Genomic DNA, 24,146 nt, shown 5'->3' with positions numbered 1-24,146 from the left:
GACATAAACATTGAGATGTCCAAGAAACTAGCTTTTCTAAAAACTTCTGACACAGTACAATTCCAGTCATTGATAACGACAGCGCTTAGCGACTTCCAATAAAACTAAACTCTTTCCGAACAGGCGTGGAGGGGCCCAGATGTACTGACCGAGCACCATGTCATCCTCAGCTGACAGACGTCACTGGACGCGGATATGCAGGGGCATGTGGTTATCACACCGCTCTCCCGGCCGCTGTCAGTCTTCGTAACCGAAGCTCCTACTTTTTAGTCAGTTAGCTCCTTAATTGCCCTCAAAAGGGCTGAGGGCACCCCGGATTTCCAACAAACTTTAAATAAAATTTCAAATCTCTTCTAAATTTTTGATCTGTCGGTGGATTAATAATCCGAAAATAATAAAACCAACATAGTTAGGATTCTACGTCTTGATCCGTCAAGTTTTTACATGCTCAAGGTCTAACATTTAACGCATTACATTATTTATAAAGTAATATAACGTTTGAACTGTTTTAGACATAGGCTTTACTGATATAAATATTTATAGTGGGGGAGAATTCGACAGTAAATTGTTATGTGATTTATGTAAAAATGTTGCAATCTGTGCAGTTGGACAGAAAGTGTCTTTGGTGGAAATACCGGAGTTGAGGATGGACCACATGAACCACCCAAACAGCTGCTGAACGTGCAAACTTTGTTTGCCTCCATTCCTGATAATGCCAAAGCTGAATCATCAATAAATCCATTTTTTTAAGTTGTCCCCAAACATGTCTCTACCTCCCAGTTTACATATTTAGTTCAGTGTCCTTGGATTGACAAAACATTATATTACATATTTAGTGTTACAAATATATTGAAGTGGTGACTGTAAACTATTTGCTATTTACCTTTAAACAGTTATGAAGAACAGTATCTTTGACAGCTATTCTAGATAATGGACTAACTACCGAAAGATAGGACTCGGAATAAAAAACTGGAACAAATGGCAAAAAGTATTTTTTTCGTCTGTTCTCATTCCAATTATGAGAACTTTGCTAAATTTATATCGAAGTTACACTGTGACAACACTACACGTGACAGAAAAAGAATTGAGGACAGATAAGGATTCATTGCCCAAAAAACCGCAATAATTATTATTTATCAGATACACCCATTCTGGTCTGTAACCAAAACTTGTTGCCTCGCTACAGACTATTCGATTCTCGTCTTTTCTGAATCTCCATAGAACGTAATTGATCTCTGTACACTTGGGTACCGCACGTGCGTTCTCGGAAATTTCTTCATCTAACTACCGTCGATGTTTGATACGAGAAGACTTATTTTGGCTGGGAAATGCCTCTATCCCTGTGCTATTCTGCGTTTCACCTTCTCCTTGCTTCTTGTGTAATACGTTATTTTGCATTCAAGATAACAGAATCTTCACTTCATGTACTTTGTCCTAACTTTTGCTCTTTAAGTGCCTTTATCATTTTCAAAACAGCTGCTACCTGAGATCCATAAATTCGTGTAATTATTAATGGTGCCAGTCACAAGTTAATCACTGGACTCACATATTTCTGCACGAAGCCTTCACGTTCCACTGACAGTAGCTATGCGGAAGATGCCTCCCACCTAACAATGATGGTTAACCATCGGAATGTGTACTGCATGACGTAAAATTTTCTGTATTACACAGAATTACATTTTTATATAATTTTCCTTGTTCACCTAACAGAAGTTAATGAATTTGTTTTTACACTGAAACGCCAAAGTAGTATAGGCATGCATATTCAAATACAGACGTATGTGAACAGGCAGAATACGGCGCTGCGGTTGGCAACGCCAGTATAACGCATCAAGTGTCTAGCGCGGTTGTTACATCGGTTACTGCCACTACAATAGCAGGTTAACAAGATTTAAGTGAGTTTGAACATGGTGTTACAGTGGGCGCAAGAGCGATGGGACACATCATCTGCGAGGTAGCGATGAGAGGGGGTTTTCCGTACGGCCGTTTCACGAATGTACCTTGAGTATCAGGAATTCGGTAAGACATAAAACCTGAGACATCGTTGAGGCCGGAAAAAAATCATACAAGAACGGGACCAACGACTATTGAAGAGAATCGTTCAACGTGACAGAAGTGCAACCCTACCACAAATTGCTGCAGATTTCAGTGCTGAGCCATCAACAAGTGTCAGCGTGCGAAGCATTCAACGGAACATTATCGATATGGGCTTTCGGAGCCGAAGGCCAACTCTTGTATCCTTGATGACTGCACGACACAAGGTTTTACGCCTCGCCTGGGGCCGTCAACACCGATATGGGACTGTTGATGATTGGAAACATGGTGCCTGGGCGGACAAACCTCCTTTCAAATTTTATCGAGTGGTTGGACGTGGACGTGTACGAGTATGGAGACCACATCATGAATCCATGGACCCTGCATGTAAGCTGGTGGTGGCTCTGTAATGGTGTGGGGCGTGTGCAGTTGGAGTGATATGCGACCCCTTATACGTCTAGATACGACTCTGACTGGTGACTCTTACGTAAGCATACCACAAAAAATGGTTCAAATGGCTCTGGGCACTATGGGACTTAACATGTCAGGTCATCAGTCCCCTAGAACTTACAACTACTTAAACCTAACTAACCTAAGGATATCACACACATCCATGCCCAAGGCAGGATTCGAACTTGCGACCGTAGAGGTGGCGTGGTTTCAGACTGAAGCGCCTAGAACCGCTCGGCCACAACGGCCGGCGTCTGATCACATGCATTAATTCGGCCCATTGTGCATTCCGATGGACTTGTATTATCCCAGCAGAACAATCCGACACCCCACACTTCCGCTGGCCACCAGACTCCCCAAACATGAACATTATTGAGCATATCTGGGATGCCTTGCAAGGTGCTGTTGAGAAATCTCCAGCCCTTCGGACTCTAATGGACAGCCCTGCAGGATTCATGGCGCCAGATCCCTCCAGCACTACTTCGGACATTAGTCGTGTCTATATCACGTCGTGTTGCGGCACTTCTGCGTTCTCGTGGGGCCCAATACTATATTAGGCAGGTGTTACAGTTTCTTTGGCTCTTCAGTGTATTTGTGCGAGACGTTTACCGAGAAACAGCAAGAAGAGGAGGTGAGGAAGTCTCATTTCATGAAAATCACACCAGAGTTGGATTATTGTTTTTTTCTTACCTACAGACGGAGGTTCACCTGCTCCACTGACTGAGACCTACACCTTCGGGCTCTCTTTTTTCAACCGTATCTCCTAGCTCCGACACAATTTCCTCTCAAACTCTTACTTGTCTTTCTGTCCTTCCAGTGCTCCTCTCTCTTCCCCCACCCCTACCCCTTCCACGTATTCGTCAAACTCACGGAATTTCCACCATGCGACGTAGCAGACTTTCCGGGTCTGGTTCGTTATTTTTTTATATGTTTATTTTTCCTCATTTTCGCGCCTGCTCGCAGAGATTAAATTGTAAATTACTTAGGCGAAGCGACACATACACACACACACAAACACACACACACACACACACACACACACACACACACTGGGTCCTCTGTGGCACGAATTTGCATACGCGTTTTGCCGGACTTGATCACCAGTCTTTTCTTCATCTCTCTCTGTCTCTCTCTCTCTCTCTCTCTCTCTCCTTTCTTTCCTTCCCTATTTCATCCAGTTCGCCCCACCAGCGCCCTCTATCTCGCTGCCCTATTATTTTTAAAATATCGCGAGATTAGCTCCCATTCCGCCGCACCGCCCAGATGTGGTCGGTCCACTGGGCTAAGTCACTGTGGTGGCGAAATTTCCGCCAGTGTTTGCGGCTTTCGCTTTTTATTATTTTCGCGGCTGGCGCTGACCCGATACGGCGCGGAGTGAGCTCATCAGGCCCCGCCGGCTGAGCCGGCACAGATAAGCCCTGTGCCAGCTGGCTCTGCTATTGATGAGAACCGGCGGTCCACAGCCGCGCCGCGCGCTGCTGCACGGCTTATCTTTCGCGTTGCCATTTCTTTTTTCTTTCATCCCGCCAGCTACTCTCGAGTCCTCGCTGGCTAACTTAATGGAAGGTCTGGCTCCGGTCTTTTGCTGATATTCATTGCGGCTTTACGGAGCAACGGACCGGCCTGCCCTGTCTTCTCGGAGGGTATAAACATTCACCCGCAGTGACTCAACAGAGCCGTATTAACATCGAGTGATTACATATTATCGGAGAGTTTAATAATGACACTCGACGAGAAATACTGCGAGTCAGCATTTTCAGCACCGTGTGAGAGATGAGTCTGCTCATCAGCATTACGTAAAGTGATTGCATGTATTTGCCTATTTAATAGCACCGATAAATTTTTCGTCTGTTGTTGTTTGTAATGGGGCTGGAAAAACGACCGGTGAAAACCGTTATCAGTATTTTAGTTGTGAATAACCGGTATTTTTCGGTATTTGTATGGTCTCGCTTGTAAGAGATGTCGTTTTTTATTTTACTAGTAACCGAGTAAAAGAGCCTACGTGTCAATTAGCCATAGCACTAGCATTAAAGTTTTTCGTTTATAAATATATGTTTATTAAAAAGGAGTAAATTTCAGTCGTATAATTTGCGTCGGTTTATACACCGAAGAGCCAAAGAAACTGGTATACGTGCCGCAGTAAGAAGTGGCATGGACTCGACTAATGTCTGAAGTAGTGCCGGAGGCAGTTGACATAATGAATCCTTTGGGGCTGTCCTTAAATACGAAAGGTGGAGGTCTCTCCGGAACAGCATACTGCAACGCATCCCAGACATGCTCAATAATGTCGTGTCTGGGGAGTTTGGTGGCCAGCGGAATTGTTTAAACACAGAAAAGTGTTCCTAGAGTCGGTCTCCAGCAATTGTGGACGTGTGGGGTGTCGCATTATCCCAACGGAATTGCCAAAGTCCATCGGAATGCACAATAGACATGAATGGATGCAGGTCATCAAACAGGATGCTTATATACGTGTCACCCGTCAGAATCGTATCTGGACGTATCAAGGGTCCCATATCACTCTAACTGTACACGCCCCACACCATTGCGGAGGCTCCACCAGCTTCCATAGCCTGGCAATGAGGGTTCCATGGAATCGTGATGATGCAACGTACCCGTACACGTCCATCTGCTCAGTACAATGTGATGCGAGACTCGTCCGACCAGGAAACATGTATCCAGTCATCAAAAGTCAAATGTCTGTGTTGACGGGTTGTCGTTGAATATGCGCTGTATTGCAAAATAGCACCAATTCCAGTATGCAAACATTTTTACGAAGTTACCAGTGAAATACAATGCTTTATTTACTTAAAAATATGATAGATCTGTATGACATTTCTATGAAATAAATAAGGAGGTAAGGAATGATGATACCAGTAACAAATTAAGATCTTAACAACAATTCATTCATTGTATACAACAAAAATAGAAATTTGATGATCTGCTAGCTGCGTCTGCATGATATATCTCTATCTGCTTGTAGGCTTTTGAAAACGGACTAATTAATGCGAAAGACTTTTTTCAAGCTCAGTTTTTACCCTTTAGCACTGAGTATACCTGATGGCTGAATAGTGGCATGATATCAGTTTAGAACATGGTTTTCGAGCATAGTTTCAAAGAAATGGAATTAGTAAGACAACACTGGCTATTTTTTGTAGTGTTCAACCACTTACCACTTTCCGAGAAAAGCAGTGGACGGTGGACGGATAAAGTTTTCTTTTATTCTCCTATTTATCACTTTGTGACCAGCAGTGGTACAGGGTAGTCTCCGTCACGCACCGTGCGGTGGCATGCGGAGCGTGTGTGTAGAAGCAAATGAATTTAACACTTTGATTCTACGTATCTCGAAACTTATTTATAGGAATAAAAAATTTAAAATCTGTCATTTCAGAAATCGGTTATTCTGAGCCTTTTTATCAGTCAGGTTAAATTAGCATGAAAAAACGATATAAAAATCGTTTTTTTTAGCTGTAACCGCCATGCCTAGTTAGAGATAAACAAAGTCTAAGTCCATCAAATCCGAGGAGGTGTACACTTTCTAAAAGAATTTAGGTTTAAATGAAAATACTGAATATCTTGGTTTCAAAATCTTGCTCTACGTGTAATTTGTACTTTAGATATCGTGTTCAACTGCTGAACAGTAGCCGACCGGTGTGGCCGGGCGGATCTAGGCAATTCAGTCTGGAACCGCTCGACCACTACGGTCGCAGGTTCGAATCATGCCCCGGGCATGGATGTGTGTGATGTCCTTAGATTAGTTAGGTTTAAGTAGTTCTAAGTCAAGGGGACTGATGACCTCAGATATTAAGTCCCATAGTGCTCAGAGCCATTTGAACCATTTTAGTGGCTCTAATAATTAACTGAAGTCGGATTGTGTACGTGGTGGTTTAGGAAACTACTCGTACAAAAGTTTACGAAATCATTGCGTACATCCGCCTTAGGAAAACCCCTTTTACGGGTACAAGCGCCATGTTGAAATTTATGGTAAATTAAATTTGGTTACTAGCTTCACAGTTAGTGAAGTATGCCAACCTGCGCACAAAATGCAGGCCAATAAAAGTACAACAACAATGGTTAATGAACAAGTAAAGAGGTGAACTGTGCAATGAAAATTATAAATAGTCATTAAATTTAATGGTAATTGTCTCGTAAATTAATTAGTTTTACATGAAATGAATACTTCATTAAAAGGCCGCATAGCCAGTATTTCACTGTCACTCTGTCCATAACAACATATAAACTCACACGACAGTTCCAAAGTCGTTATGTTGTAAAAAGTTCAGTGATTCATATTTCTTAATTAACATAATTTTTTTTGAAACTACATGTTTCACTTGAATCAGTACATTGATAATAATGCTTGAAAAATGAATCAAAGCGAGGAGTAGTTAAATTTTTGATATATCGGAGCACCTATCACACGTACACTGAGCTGACTAAAGTAATGGGACAGTGATATGCACATGTGCAGATAGTGCTAGCGTCGCAACGCAAAGTGTAAGAGTGCAGAACATCGTCTGCCGGAGCGGTCAAGCGGTTCTAGGCGCTACAATCTGGAACCACGCGACGGCTACGGTCGCAGGTTCGAATCCTGCCTCGGGCGTTGATGTGTGTGATGTTCTTAGGTTAGTCAGGTTTAACTAGTTCTAAATAATAGGGTAGTGATGACCTCCGATATTAAGTCCCATAGTGCTCAGAGCCATTTGAACCATTTTATCCTGTCTGATGTACACAGCTGACTAATGAGGAAATTTTTTTCGACATTCCATTTCGGAAATCGTTAGGCAATTTCATACCACTTTGTCAAGAGTGTGCTGAGAATACTAAATTTCAGGCTTTTTGACTCACCACAGACAACGCGGTTGCTGATGGCCTACATTTAATTACCAAAAGCAGTGACCATTACGAAATCTTCTCAGTGCTAACAGACTAGCAACACTTTCCTAATCTTGTCGGTGGTACTACACAAGCAACACTTTCGTAATCTTGTCGGTGGTACTAGACAGGCAACACTTTCGTAATCTTGTCGGTGGTACTAGACAGGCAACTCTTTCGTAATCCTGTCGGTGGTACTAGACAAGCAACACTAACGTAATCTTGTCGGTGGTACTAGACAGGCCACACTTTCGTAATCTTGTCGGTGGTACTAGACAAGCAACACTTTCGTAATCTTGTCGGTGGTACTAGACAAGGAACACTTTCGTCATCTTGTCGGTGGTACTAGACAAGCAACACTTTCATCATCTTGTCGGTGGTACTAGACAAGCAACACTTTCGTCATCTTGTCGGTGGTACTAGACAAGCAACACTTTGTGTAAAAACACGCAGAAATAATTGGGGGAAGTACGACGATCGACGCAGATGGCTCTGGTTACAGCAGGACGTCGCCTGCCTGCAGTGCCTCTCTTGGGCTCGTGACAGTATCGTTTGGACCCTAGACGATTGGAAAACAGTGCCCTGATCAGATGAGACCGGGTTTCATTTGGTAGAAGCTGATGGTAAGGTACGAGTGTGATGCAAACCCCACGAAGCCATGAACCAAAGTTGTCAACAAGCCACTGAGCAAACTAATGGTGGGTTCACAATTATGTGGGCTGTGTTTACATGGAATAGGCTGTGTCGCCCGCATATCGTGGACGTGCAGTAGCGTTCTCGCTTCCCGCGCCCGGGTTCCCGGGTTCGATTCCCGCCGGGGTCAGGGATTTTCTCTGCCTCGTGATGGCTGGGTGTTGTGTGATGTCATTATGTTAGTTAGGTTTAAGTAGTTCTAAGTTGTAGGGGACTGATGACCATAGATGTTATGTCCCATAGTGCTCAGAGCCATTTGAACCATTTTTTTAGGCTGTGTGCTCTGGTCCGACTGAACCGATAACTGACTGGGAAGGGTTACGTTCGTGTGCTTGGAGATCATTTGAAACCTTTCATGGTCTTCATAGTCTCAAGCAGCAATTGAATTTTTGTGGGTGGTAGTATGTCACGTCACGGGGCCACAAATGTTCGCGATTGGTTTGAAGAAATTTGTGGATAATTCCAGAGAATGATATGGCCACCCTGATCGCCCGACATGAAACCCATCGAAAATTCACAGGACATAACCCTGCACCCACAATACGGCTATAGAGGCAGTGTGGCTCAATATATCCAAGGACCAGTTGACCCCATGCCATCTCGAGGTTGTGCACTATGTAAGTAGGCTGTTTAGGTTTTCTTATTGGTAACGCCACATAGCGCTCTGTATGAAAAATCACTGGCTGTGACGTGTGCAGTCTGTGGCTGGTTTGCATTGTTGTCTGCCATTGTAGTGTTGGGCAGCTGCATGCTAACAGCGCGTAGCGTTGGGCAGTTGGAGGTGAGCCGCCAGCAGTGGTTGATGTGGGAAGAGAGATGGCGGAGTTTTGAAATTTGTAAGACTTGGTGTCATGAACTGATATATATATTATGACTATAAAGGTAAATACACTGTTTGTTCTCTATTAAAATCTTTCATTTGCTAACTGGGTCCATCAGTAGTTAGTGACTTTCGTAGTTTGAATCTTTTAGTTATCTGGCAGTAGTGGCGCTCCCTGTATTGCAGTAGTTCGAGTAACGAAGATTTTTGTGAGATAAGTGATTTGTGAAACATATAGGTTAATGTTAGTGAGGGCCATTCTTTCGTAGGGATTTTTGAAAGTCAGATTGCGTTGCGCTAAAAACTATTGTGTGTCAGTTTAAGCACAGCCTTGTACAAATTTTTCTAAGGGGACGTTTCATATAGACCAGACTTGTATAATTTTTCAAAGGGGACGTTTCATATGTCGACCCTTAGCCGAGGATACCTCACTGGAATCTTCTGATTTTTTCTTGTAGTTTGTGTAGTTAGTGTAGATATTGTTTATTGCTAGCGCGTAATTGTAGAGAGAATCTCCTTTGTAGTTGTAGTCTTTCATTGTTGTACTGTAAAACAGTTGTGGCATGCATGTGGATTTGCACCAAGTATTTCGAAGCTGCGCTTGCAATTAACTAGATATTATTTGCTATGTTAATGTGTTCTCTTATTTTTGCTCTTCAAATTGTGCTTTTCTGTGTTATTGTGTGGCACGATTACGTAACGACTATAAGGCTTACATACTTAGAACATATACTGTTAATGAGATTTTAATGCAACATTTTGGTTTAGTTGAAAAGACATCCTTTATTTGAAGTACTTTCTGTGAGATTAAAGATGACTTAGCATTTGGTTTCTTTGATAGCTTCACGATTATATCACGAAGCTACTAATGTGTGACACAATTTACATTGTGCTTTTGCGGTGTATCTGTTTTATATCTGCACAGTTTTTCTGAAATCTTCTGGAAAGGAAAACATGTTTTAATAGTAACTTTGTGGTATAGCTACAATGAGACAGCCTTTTCTGTACCACAACAATACGTTACAGTACAGTACTTACTTCATCACAGCAATAAGCGTAGTAACTACGATATCTATACGCAAAGCATTTCACTTTTGTTTATCAAGAGGTAAGTACATTGACTTCTGCAGAACTTAGCTTTGTGAGGACGATACCTACGACACTTCCACAGAGATTATCTTACAACACGACGCACAGTTTAGCGCTAGAATACACGTAGTTGAGTGATTAATTTTGTACTTAAAACATTTATTTTTTAAAGATATTTGAAGTACAATGATACAAAGGTTTTTCCGTGATACATTTCATTCCATTGCTGTAATCTGCAACACCTAAGGATATAATTACATTAATCCTCAGGGGGGTACACGCTTGCTTTATGTACCATGTGTTTGGCAAGCACAAGGAGCCCTAGCTAATATGGTATTTGCTTATACAACTTTACACATCGGTACCATATTTCTCTAACACATAAATTACACAGCTATCTGATCATTTAACTGAGAGAGACAAACATTTTTTTTTACTATGTCAGTGTCACATGTTTACGCAATTACACAGTTGTATAATTTCACGCTTATGAAACTGTATTTTGTCTTTACTTTGTAAACTGTTGATATTTTTTCGGAACCATTGTGATACTATGAGAGATATGAATGATGTATTTGGTATGGGATCATGATTTTTAAAGTACGTTTGAGGTAGTTGACACTTTTGACATGAGCAGAGAATTTTTTTTAGGTTTTGAAATAGGAAGCCACGACGATTTTGAGATTTGGTTGAGGTTTTGTGATGTTATGATGACGATGTGTATTACGCTGTTGTGGTATGTTTATGATCAATAGGCTGATGCTATGTGAGGAATATGAATATGCTATGTATTTCTTATGATTAAATATTGAAGAAGTGTCGACGAATATGTATATGTGTAATAAAGCAAGGAATAATGAGTAGTGGTTAGGGACTCTGGTTTGTGAAAAAGGATGTTGGAAACCAAGAATCGTGCTTCAAGAGTTATGAAATGTGTGTATATGCGTGAATGTATCACTATGGTGGCGAAAATTTTTTGGACACTATTATATTTATAGGATTTTATTTTATACACATTTGTAACGCAAACTCTCAACCTGTGAAAATATTTTTATATGAGACTGCCACTGTAGCGGAAACTGGTGTCGTAAATATTTCGGCAAGAAAGTTAAGTGACCACCTGCACGCAATGCGTCGTGGTCGCCCAGCTGGGCGACAGCCACCAGGAAACAAGCCATTAGTGTGTGCCTTTCAGAGGCACAAGAAAATAAAAAAAGGGAGGCCATTATCCTCGCTATTGACATTCCTTTGTAGAAAGCGTCGCAAATACGACACGCTCAAACTTGAAAACATATGATTACACTTTAGAGTTCTTAATTTATGATATTTACTGAAATGAAATGATGAGAAACATTCCATGTCTATTGTCTTGCTAGTTGGAAGATTGTTTACTGCATGATGAAATGACTTATGGCTAGCGAACGACGTTTCACGCCTTGCTTCGCCTATTTTGTTTAATATCTAGTTTCTAGCTGCCCTGCAGCATTGGTTATAGTAAAATTTTATAGATGTACTAATATAACTATTTTATGCCTACAGACCTAGTAAAGAATCATTTTATGATGTACTTCCTCAGAAAAGAGAGCACAAATAGACATTTCCATTCACAGGACTTACAAAAATAATTTTTTTTACGATTTGGTAACTTATCTGCTAGCGTATGTTCTAGTGATGCATCACTCTAGTGTTAAGGTGTGACATAGGTATTACCCATTTTTACTGTAATATTTTTTCTGCTTCAGCTTTGTCATGTTTAGGTATAAGTTATTACATTTATTGCTGCTTGCTTTGCTTACTTGCATTTTTTTGTCATTGCTGTTTGTATTTATTGTTTTGTGCTGCTGCTGCTGCCTTGTCCTTTAGTTAAGCATCTGAGCTCAGTAGATTTAAGTTAGCTTAAGAGGGGGTAGCCTATATAAGAGAATGAGTTGTGATGAATTTGAAGAAATGCACTGAGAGGTTATACGAGAAAAGTACAGAAAGCAGGTATATATAGGACTTTTTGGAAATAATGAAGAACGAAGGGAGATCTCCGAGAAGTAAAGAAAGTTTTGTTTGCAAAGTACTGCAGTAAAACAAACCCTGTCCCTTCCTTTTGTGTTATCCCACTATGTGTTTGTGTACCCTTGTGTATTTGTTTTCTTCCTGTCTCTGAGTGCTGTTTCACAGAATTTTTTCTCTTCTAATACTAACCTACATTCACTATGATGAGGAATACTGTTATCCTCAAATATAATTTGCGTTAATAACATGTTATTTACTTCGTAAAGATGTTTACACATTATTTATTCTGTTTTGTTCTAATGCTCATGTGTGAGGTTGATGTTTCAAAAGTTATTCTGATTTTTTACGTATGTACCTATGTCGTAATTTTTGTAACACTGATGTATTTACTATTTCGATTCTTTTGTAAAGCCTGTACTACTACAAATGTTATCTGTATTGTTATGTTCTTTAATGGTATATTTTGTCCTTTGTTATTGTATTCTTATGTTATAAAATTGTAATTGACACTAGTTCATCAAATTAAGTAACTTGTAAATTACATTTCACTGCACACGTTTCTGTTGGTCATAGTATATGCACAATATGTGAGAAGTAGGAAATGATAGTGTTTGCAAGTGTGTTGATAATTCAGCAAGGGACTGGTTAACAGCATTGCTGGTTCTAAGGACAATTCCAAAAACTTTGTGAGTGGACAAGTGGTGGGTTATGGACTTGCTATATTATCCGCAAGACTCTTCAATGGTGATTGTGCGCCTGCGCAGTCAAACAGATGGCTGCTGGCCATCTCTACAAGGACTACAGTGGGTCTACACCTTTGATGACACACCAATACCATTATTTCTACAAGGTCTACAGTCGGTCTGCACCTCTGGTGGCCCACCAATACCGTAATCTCTACCAGGACTACAATGGGTCTACTCTGTGTTGACCTACCTACCAATATTCTTCAAAACTTCGACTGACTCTGCTGTGGGTTTGCTCTGTTGTGGCCCATTACCTGTCTGCATGTCAAGAGTCAGCACTGTCTTTCCGTTGGAGGGACAACACTACATCTTCAAGACTGCATGGAAATCCACTACTTCCGTGTGCATTTTCTTTTACTACTCAGACTTTGAGAAAAACACTGCAATTTTACTTTGGTGAATGATCAGGACTGTCTTTATGGACTGTGAGAAAATTTTAGCTTTTGACCAACATTGTATCAATAAGTGTGTGCATTTGATATCTTTGTTATAGTAATTATGAAAAATTTTATCAAATCATTAGTGGCCACTGCCCAAAACAATTTGTAAAATTTTTTTGTGGGGAGCATGGGGGCTATGTAAGTAGGCTGTTTAGGTTTTCTTATTGGTAACGCCACATAGCGCTCTGTATGAAAAATCACTGGCTGTGACGTGTGCAGTCTGTGGCTGGTTTGCATTGTTGTCTGCCATTGTAGTGTTGGGCAGCTGGATGCTAACAGCGCGTAGCGTTGGACAGTTGGAGGTGAGCCGCCAGCAGTGGTTGATGTGGGAAGAGAGATGGCGGAGTTTTGAAATTTGTAAGACTTGGTGTCATGAACTGATATATATATATTATGACTATAAAGGTAAATACACTGTTTGTTCTCTATTAAAATCTTTCATTTGCTAACTGGGTCCATCAGTAGTTAGTGATTTTCGTAGTTTGAATCTTTTAGTTATCTGGCAGTAGTGGCGCTCCCTGTATTGCAGTAGTTCGAGTAACGAAGATTTTTGTGAGATAAGTGATTTGTGAAACATATAGGTTAATGTTAGTGAGGGCCATTCTTTCGTAGGGAGTTTTGAAAGTCAGATTGCGTTGCGCTAAAAACTATTGTGTGTCAGTTTAAGCACAGCCTTGTACAATTTTTCTAAGAGGACGTTTCAACTATACTGGGAAAATGGATGTCCAACACCGTATTAAAAGATATGTCATGACTTTCTTCACCACTGTGTATATTACATAGTAAAATCACGTAAATTGAAATCTAAGAAAAGAAAAAAAAGATAATTAAAAGGAGTGTAATATGAGAGAATTCAGCTGCCTATGTTTCAATTGGCTACACCTTTCGGAACCAATTAATGTCTGGGTTTGATATGTAGCACATAGTCAGTGATTCAGAGCACCTTAATGATCTATAAAATGAAACACCTTTGAAGTACATTATGACACCTGTAACACCATCTCAAACAAACAGACTTCTAGTGTAGCATCCGCTAAGACAAAGCACTTCTTATTTGAATAATTTACCGTTCATTAAAGCTAGCAGCCGCAGTTGGTATTGAACTAATAAGCTGAAGTCTAGAAGCACTGAAATACAAAAGCTTGCCTTTCTGACTTCTTAAAAAATTGGATAAACCAACAACTTTGAAGAACTACAGTAAAATCTTTGGGATGGGATTCTTGTAGCATCCCTGGGGGAGCCGGCACGGCCAGCCTTTGGGTATTGCCCATCGAGAGTTGCGTAACTCGATAGGAGGGGATGTCGAAGGGGCAATACACAAGATTACGTCATTACGAGTTGGGTAGCTTTGGAGAGACTTCGAAGACTTATGTTTTCCTTTTAACCAGGAGTCCATTGGGGACAGCGAGCTTTTTTTATTTTTTTTATTTTTTTTATACGTCATTACTTCCTATCGACCCCAAGCGATGCAGTATTATACCTCCTACGACTGCAATCTAAATTAAACCGATTAGTTTCGCAGTTGAAGGCACCGACTAAAGTTTCCGTCTTGGCGCGATTTGCGACCGGTTAGCAGCTCATTTGAACAGTGACATAGTTGCTGGCAACTCGGTGTCATTTGTCATCAAGGGAAGAAAAAGAAGATATATGAAAGCGATCAATATAGTTTAAGTGTTACCATCCATACACGGAACAATCCGGGCGTATTCGTAAGCACTCACGGTTCTTCTTTAATGTTACGCAACACAATTTCGAAGGCGAGTTAATGCAAAAATTTGGATTCGCGTAAATTACTGTGAAGAAATATTGTAACCTGCCTTTCCATTTCGCCTTTATCATCTGACGACTGTGTGGTTCCATTATTGATTGGGTCCGATGACCGTCGTAGTCTGGTCCCTTGAATCCCCCAAACCAACCAACCATTATTGATTTATTTTTGTTTTCGAGCTGCTATCTACGATGTTTCATGTGGCACTGTAAACCTTATGTAGTTGACAGACGTTCTTGGTATGAAGGTAGCGTGAGGCTGCACTTGAACGATCATCTACATACGTACACTATATGACCAAACTAACGTGGTTCCATTTAAAAAAAAAAAAACGTAGGTTTGTGTTAAAAAACTTCCGTGCATTTTTTTTATGGTTTGTATTAACCAATTACACTAGCCCCTCTCCTCACGTTCGATCTGTGTAATCGATTCGTCAGTGTTTAATGTGGTTTACGAAATATATCCAGCGGTAATGTTAGGTGACTCACCCTGTATTTCACCTTCTGTTAATACAGACAGTGCGTGTACGTTGTACGGCAAAGACTTCCAAAGATAATAAGGAAAGAACTAGATTAAGGCGTTTAAAATTTCTGTTTCCACACTGGATCGAACCGGAGTACTTTCGCTTGTGAGGGCGACGTCATAGCTTCGGTTTTCGGAAAAGATGATCCAAGTATTTTGCTAGAATTCACTTCCACGGACGGCATAAACCAAACAAAATAGACACATGAGTAAAATTACTGAGCGCGCGTGTTAATCTTTGTGGAGTACTTCTGGTCGTAGATTATTATTGTCCTGCTTTCGTGTGATAAAAATATATTTCATTCATTTCTTGTGAAGTTACTCTCAACAAAGTTTCGCGTCTACTACTGTCTTCATAAAGTCTCCTTCCATATAAGGTTTCTCGGTGGATTTTTAAGCTCTTTTAAATGGTTAACAAATAAAGGGCAGAATGATTTCATCAAATCCTCACTATCAATTACTTCACGTGTCAAAAGAATGCCATGGCATTTAATAATGATTGGGGAAAATTACGTACGCCACACGATAACTATGGTGGTAAAAGATGTATTGATATAAGAAAAGTAAATAAATTCTGTCGTAGGCTATACTCGGATTTATTAGGTTATAAAATACGGCTGATTAAAACTGTGCGTCATATTAAAGGAATGGAAAATCGACCAAACGTACTAGACAAGTTGCGAAATTAGTCGAAACTCGCAGTAAAGCTAAAATCTCACACAACAGCAAAACAGCGCTTGAAATGAGCAAGTACAACACACCAGCAAATACACGGTAGCAATATATTTACGTAGAAAAATTACGGTTTGATAGTTGGCGGGGCAGAAGAAACCCAATAGTATTAGATCTGAAGTTAGGAAAAGATCGTATTTTGAAAGATTGGAAGTTCAATACTACCACTCGTGGTACAGCAGTTAGTTCAATAGGGTCAAAATGTGAATAATAATATAAAATTATGCTACTTATTGCACTGGGTTCATTATTACTCATAGTTAAGGTTTTTTTCTTTTTTTGCAGGTGCAGTGATATCTGCAGCTGGGCCATAAAGGTAAGGTCCACTGAATACTCGCCAAGTAAGTACCGCCTGTGTTTACTTTAGATAGACACTTCAGTCAGATAACTCGCGCCGCCTCTGGACTGTGGAAATAAGGAGTGGCAATCTGGGAGAAATGGATATTAATGACAACTGACCTCCAGACACCACCGTTTACATGTTGACTTAATTAATCCGTAGGACAAAGCATTAAGTACATTTGTACACAATCCTCATCGACTTCCATTGTGTGAGACTAGTAAGATGTTTTCTTGCAGAAAGCCGTTCTTCATATGTTCACGGATGCACTTGGTCAACTTCAGAATCCCATGCTGAAGTTTTCCACCAGTTTAATGCCTCGACAACTTCGCATACAACTTTGAAGCTATTCGGAGCGAGATGTCAAGTGTGCGAAACATGCTCGAAAGTTTTGCACCTAAATCACACCGAAAAAATTCTTTCGTATCACACGCACGTATGCAAGTTTCTAGAAACGGAAAACCTCTTCGATGGTTTTGGGTAGCAAAACACAAAATTTCGAATAAGCTCGGTTAACCCTGACGACGGTACAGTTGTGGGATAAAATTGGTAGTAATGGTGTGCTGCTGGGATTTTTCTGCAAAAAAAAAAATGAAATTAACAACAGGGTCGCATAAATCAATATCACGACTAATGATTATTCTGAGACCATATGAAAATTTAATATCACCCAAATTCGTTAACTGCTGAATTTTTTCACTAGAGAGAGAGAGAGAGAGAGAGAGAGAGAGAGAGAGAGAGAGAGAGAGAGAAACTTTTTAATACCCGTACAAACGGACCAGTTCCGCCGAACAAAATATTTTGTTTTTTACTTGTTCGATGTGGCCCGCCACGAATTCCTCTCTTGTGCCAAATTCTTTTTATCTCAGCGTACGATTTACTCTTACAATCTCTGTCTTGCCCTATAGTTTCTAACGTCTACATTCCCCTCTAGTGTTATTCCCTGAAGTAGTTCTACGTGTCCTGTCACCCTATCCCTTCACCTTCTCAGTGTTCTCCATATGTTCTGCCCTTCGCCGACACTCCGAAGAGCCTTTTCATAGCATAATCAGGCCACCTAATTTTCAACGTTCTTGTAAACCACTTCTTCTCCGATTTTCCCACAGTCCATGACAGTTCACTGTCATACTTCGCTTTCTTCCAAATATACGTTCTCAGAAATATTTTCCTCAGATTAAAACCGATGTTTTGTTCTAGCTTACTTGTATTGGCTAGGAATGCCCTATTTGCCTGTACTAATCTGCTCTTCATGACCTTCTTGATTTGTCCATTATGTGTTGTTTTGCTTCCAAGGTAGCCGATTTTCTTCACATAATTTACTTCATTCCTCAGTTTTTACGTTAATCTCATTTCTGGTACTTCTCATTACTCCCATCTGTCTTCCGTTTACTCAAAATCCATAGTGTGTACTAATTAGACTGTCCGTTCTGTTTGATAGGTTCTACAGTTCCTCGTTCGACACAGCTCCACACTGTCGCCTGAGAAACAAAGTGAGAGCCTACGGAATATCAGACCAGCTGCGTGGCTGGTTTGAAGAGTTTTTAGTAAACAGAACAGAGATTGTTGTTCTTAATGGAGAGACGTCTACAGACGTTAAAGTAACCTCTGGCGTGCCACAGGGGAGTGTTGTGGGACCATTGCTTTTCACAATATATATAAATGACCTAGTAGATAGTGTCGGAAGTTCCATGCGGCTTTTCGCGGATGATGCTGTAGTATACAGAGAAGTTGCAGCATTAGAAAATTGCAGCGAAATGGAGGAAGATCTGCAGCGGATAGGCACTTCGTGTAGGGAGTGGCAACTGACCCTTAACATAGACAAATGTAATGTATTGCGAATACATAGAAAGAAGGATCCTTTATTGTATGATTATATGATAGCGGAACAAACACTGGTAGCAGTTACTTCTGTAAAATATCTGGGAGTATGCGTGCGAAACGATTTGAAGTGGAATGATCATATAAAATTTATTGTTGGTAAGGCGGGTACCAGGTTGAGATTCATTGGGAGAGTCCTCGGAAAATGTAGTCCATCAACAAAGGAGGTGGCTTACAGGACACTCGTTCGACCTATACTTGAGGATTGCTCATCAGTGTGGGATCCGTACCAGATCGGGTTGACGGAGGAGATAGAGAAGATCCAAAGAATAGCGGCTCGTTTCGTCACAGGGTTATTTGGTAACCGTGATAGCGTTACGGAGATGTTTAGCAAACTCAAGTGGCAGACTCTGCAAGAGAGGCGGTCTGCATCGAGGTGTAGCTTGCTCGCCAGGTTTCGAGAGGGTGTGTTTCTGGATGAGGAATAGAATATATTGCTTCCCCCTACTCATACCTCCCGAGGAGATCACAAATGTAAAATTAGAGAGATTAGAGCGCGTACGGAGGCTTTCAGACAGTCGTTCTTCCCGCAAACCATACGCGACTGGAACAGAAAAGGGAGGTAATGACAGTGGCACGTAAAGTGCCCTCCGCCACACACCGTTAGGTGGCTTGCGGAGTATAGATGTAGATGTAGATTACTTTCAGTGATAATAGCAACGTCATGAGTGAATCTTACCGTCGATGTAACTTTCACCTTGAATTTTACTCCCATTCACGAGCCTTTCTTTTATTTCCGTCATTGCTTTTTCGATGTATTGATAGAACAGCAAAGCCGAGGGTTTATATCTTTGTCTTACACCGAGCGAGGTAGCGCAGTTGTTAGCACTCCGGACTCTCATTCGGGAGGACAACGGCTCGAACCCGCTACCGGCCGTCCTGATTTAGGTTTTACCTAATTTACCTAAATCGCTTGACGCAAATGCCAGGATGGTTCCTTTGAAAGGGCACAGCCGACTTCCTTCCAACTTCCACCAAATCAAACAACCAATCCCGTTTTATACCCTTTTTAATCCGAGCACTTCATTCTTCGTCTTCCACTCGTATTGTTGCATTAGGTTCTTCTACGTATTGTTTGTTACACATATTTCCCTATAGTTCACAATTTTTCACGAAATTTCGACAATTTTACAGCATCTTATTTTATCGAACGCCTTTTCCTGGTAGATACAACCTAATAAAATGTCTTGATTTTTCTTATGTCTTGTTTCCATTATCAACCGCAACGTCAGAACTGTCTCTGACGTCTTTGCCTTTGCGAAATGCAAACTGGTCGTCGTCTAACAGATCCACAATTTTCTTTTCCTTTCTCCTGTACATCACTGTTGTCAGCAGCTTCGACACAATACAACGGAAAAAGAAAAGCAGCACTATGTCTGAACTGTCAGCGAAATTTTCTTAGTTCTCTCACAGGCCGATTCTTGTAGGACGGAATTAAGTAAACAACAACAAATGCTTTTTGTTTTCTGTTCACCTCTTACCGAGATATGACATTTCCTTCCCTTCTGTTCAACAATTGCGGGAGGTGTCCCTTGGCAGCAAGGCATTTCATCGTAATGGATATCTCTCACATAGTCCAAATTAGTTCTCCCTGTCTTTACTACCAAATCGCCATTGTTTTGCTGGTTTGTTGGCTTGGGGGAGGGGACCAAACAGCGAGGTCATCGGTCCCATCGGATAAGAGAAGTAAATGGGCCGTGCCACTCTAAATGGACCATACCGGCATATGCCTGAAGCGATGCAGGGAAATCGCGGAAAGCTAAATCAAGATGGCCGGACACGGGTTTGAACCGTGGTCCTCCAGAATGTGAGTCCAGTGCGATAACCACTGCGCCAACTCGCTCGGACGTGGTTTCACCTGAAACATCACTAACTCTACAGTGCGTCAGATTTCGAACATCTTCCCTGTTACCCTCTAGTCAAATTTAGTTCGCTATCCAACGTTTAGATTAGCGTATGAAACGATAGATTTTGAGTTACCAAATTATTCTTCTTTTAAAAATAATGAGTATATAACTGGCCCAACTTTAGTGAAATGCATAATTTTAACTCTCGAAAGAAAAACAACACGACCTGACTGTTATTTGATTGATATACCCAGACGTAGGAAAGATTTTCATAGTGCAATAAGCAATTCAAGAGGAGCTTGAACATGTATTCAAGTGAAAACGACATTACAATCAACACAGTCCTATTTTCTGATACACTCTGCAAATGTATTTGCACCTTTCCTTATAGAGAGGATGTGTGCAACGAGGATGGGAAACCTCATTTTGTACAGTCTAGCACTGTTTCATAATGAATCCCAAATACAATAATGACTCCGGATAAACTAAGGATCAGGAGGAATTCTTGACAAAATAAACCTACCCCATACTTGCCTTATACAGTATGCAAAGAATTCGAAAATACTTCTGAAGATGGCAGCGTATGTGGAAAACTATTCTGCTTAGGGCAGAATGTCCCCAGTGAATTGTGCTCGCCACAGTTACCAATTCAAGTGAGACAAGACAAGCAGATGGGAACATCCTAGAGAAACATATTAATTTTCAGAAATGACTTTGGGTTCAAAGTAAGAGTAATTTATAGCGACTTGTTTGTGCAATGAACATGTGATAAATTGTCGTAGTAAGGTTACAATCCGGGTCTAGTGGACCACTTTGAGAACATTTCCACTAAGCATTTGAATTAGTACACAAAGGAACGCTATACAATCTTAAATTGCAGTAGTGGTAACGAATAAGTGAGATGACAGTCGGTGCGATACGCTACATTGAGGAATGAATGTGAAATACCGATATTGGTCATGGAAGGAAGGAAGAAAGATTAGGGTTTAATGTCCCAGTGACAACGAGATGGATTCTTCAACCTGGAACAAAGCCTCCAGGCTGTGAAAACGGTATAGGAATAAAGCTGAACAAACTGCGACTGAAATTTTACCCCAGTGCTCTCAAGCAAGCCACACTCTCAGCATAAACTCTTGTAGGCTCTCTCAGGGAAAATGGCCATCTAAATGAAGCATGCGACAGAGTAATCAAAATAATGTAGGCACTATATATTTATAGTGGATTTAGCCCCAAACGCGCCTGGGAAGGTTAGCGTCCTTTGTCTGGCTGTAATCGGACACTGCCGTGCTGACAAGGAGTTGGTCACATAGCTATTCCTCCAAAATAACGTACATATTTACCTTTTATGTGCAGCCAAAGACTGTGACATTGGTAAAAGACGAAAACCGTGTATCTTTGCAACTCATAAGCGACTAAGGAAGCCTAAAGGTAAATGACTTGAAATATTTGTATAAGAACATAACTAAAGCTGAAGCGGTGTACTGTAGGTTTCTAGAAGAGTGTAGCGTTCCAAAGGATTGGGAAAGGGCACAGGTCGTCCCCGTTTTCTAGAAGGGACGTCGAACAGATGTGCAGAACTATAGACCTGTATCTCTAACGTCTATCAGGTGTAGAATTTTGGAACACGTATTATGTTCGAGTATAATGACTTTTCTGGAGACTAGAAACCTACTCTGTAGGAATCAGCATGTGTTTCGAAAAAGACGGTCGTGTGAAACACAGCTCGCGCTATTCGTCCACGAGACTCAGAGGGCCATAGACATGGGCTCACGGGTAGATGCCGTGTTTCTTGACTTCCGCAAGGCGTTCGATACAGTTCCCCACAGTCGTTTAATGAACAAAGAACATATGGACTATCAGATCAATTGTATGATTGGATTGATGAGTTCCTAGATAACAGAACGCAGCATGTCATTCTCAATGGAGAGAAGTCTTCCGAAGTAAGAGTGATTTCAGGTGTGCCGCAGGGGAGTGTCGTAAGACCGTTGCTATTCACAATACACATAAATGACCTGGTGGATGACATCGGAAGTTCACTGAGGCTTTTGGCAGATGATGCTGTGGTGTATCGAGAGGTTGTAACAACGGAAAATTGTACTGAAATACAGGAGGATCTGCAACGAATTGACGCATGGTGCAGGGAATGGCAATTGAAGTTGAATGTAGACAAGTGTAATGTGATGCGAATACATAGAAAGAAAGATCCGTTATCATTTAGCTACAATATAGCAGGTCAGCAACTGGAAGCTGTTAATTCCATAAATTATCAGGGAGTAGGTATTAAGAGTGATTTAAAATGGAATGATCATATAAAGTTGATCGTCGGTAAAGCAGATGCCAGATTGAGATTCATTGGAAGAATCCTAAGGAAATGCAATCCGAAAACAAAGGAAGTAGGTTACAGTTCGCTTGTTCGCCCACTGCTTGAATACTGCTCAGCAGTGTGGGATCCGTACCAGATAGGGTTGGTAGAAGAGATAGAGAAGATCCAACGGAGAGCAGCGCGCTTCGTTACAGGATCATTTAGTAATCACGAAAGCGTTACGGAGATGGTAGATAAACTCCAGTGGAAGACTTTGTAGGGGAGACGCTCAGTAGCTCGGTATGGGCTTTTGTTGAAGTTTCGAGAACGTACCTTCACCGAGGAGTCAAGCAGTATATTGCTCCCTCTTACGTATATGTCGCGAAGATACCATGAGGATAAAATCAGAGAGATTAGAGTCCACAGAGAGGTATACCGACAATCCTACTTTCCACGAACAATACGAGACTAAAATAGAAGGGAGAACCGATAGAGGTACTCAAAGTAGCCTCCGCCACACACCGTCAGGTGGCTTGCGGAGTGTGGATGTGGATGTAGATGTAGAAAAGCAGAAGGTAGAATACTGCGAGGTTAGCTGGAGAGTCCTGTAGGGGGTGGATGCTGCAGTGCGCGTGGCTACCTGCTGTTTGCGTGCGGCGTGGCTTTCACTGCGGACCGCCTGCTGGAACGAAGGGGTGCCGGGATTACAGCCGTAGGCGGCCGCGCGTGAAATTGCGAGCAACCACCCACCGTGGCTTTTGCATTTTTAATCTTCTTTTACTGGCGTTTGTTACTCAGTGCGAGGCTGCGAGGAGCAGAACGCCAAACAGTTCTCCCCCAGCTGGAGGCCGCAATTTCTACTCTTTAGCCGCTCCCCGCAAAGCGGAAAAAGTTTATTCGTTCCAGTCCCGGTAAAAGACTCTCCAAAATAGTATCTGGAAACTGCCCGTTAAAAGTGGTACATCTTTGTCCGTGCTTCTGTTGACGGAGCTCGCTCGATAGGGTCTTTCGTAGATCGATTGGGTTGAAGTATTTTGGTTAAATGACAATAGCAGACGTGTTACGGGGCTGTCTGCAAAATACATCTATTAGATACCAGAAATAAATTTGGTGTAATATTTAGAGTTCGGTGCAGTCCAGTTACGTGCTTGTTTTGTGGATCGTAGTTGAGGCCCTAGTTTTACAGTTACACGCAGAAATGAAATAACCAGGAACTGCAGGGAATCCAAGGTGCAATCGCTGCAGAAAGATTCAGAGAAAGCGAAAAAGAGCTGGTGGTCGGAAAGACTTATTATGAGCGTGAACAAAGAGAGTGCCATCCACTCTTATATGCAGAGGACTGACCGGATTGCCGGCCAGTGTAGCCAAGCGGTTCTAGGCGCCACAGTCTGGAACCGCGCGACCGCTACGGTCGCAGGTTCGAATTCTGCCTGGGGCATGGATGTGTGAGATGTTAGGTTTAAGTAGTTCTACGTTAGGGGACTGATGACCACAGATGTTAAGTCCCATAGTGCTCAGAGCCATTTGAACCATTTTTTGAACCCATACTGCTCAGAGCCATTTCAACCATTTGACTGTGTGGATTGTAGGCCTCTATGAGGGGGAAGAT

General features: G+C 41.4%; 1 long non-coding RNA gene across 1 annotated transcript in view; it reads left to right on the top strand.

The window, feature by feature from the left end:
- Positions 1–24,146, top strand: part of LOC126293363 (uncharacterized) — a 1,719,051-nt gene that overhangs the window by 527,636 nt on the left and 1,167,269 nt on the right. The window contains exon 3 of the long non-coding RNA XR_007552282.1: positions 16,456–16,486. This is a non-coding gene — a long non-coding RNA (uncharacterized LOC126293363). The remainder of the gene's footprint in view (positions 1–16,455; positions 16,487–24,146) is intronic.

This window comes from Schistocerca gregaria, chromosome 10 (assembly GCF_023897955.1).
Source record: "Schistocerca gregaria isolate iqSchGreg1 chromosome 10, iqSchGreg1.2, whole genome shotgun sequence".
NCBI lineage: Eukaryota > Metazoa > Arthropoda > Insecta > Orthoptera > Acrididae > Schistocerca > Schistocerca gregaria.
Note: the sequence above shows the minus strand (reverse complement) of the source record. Positions and strands in the feature narration are given on the sequence as shown.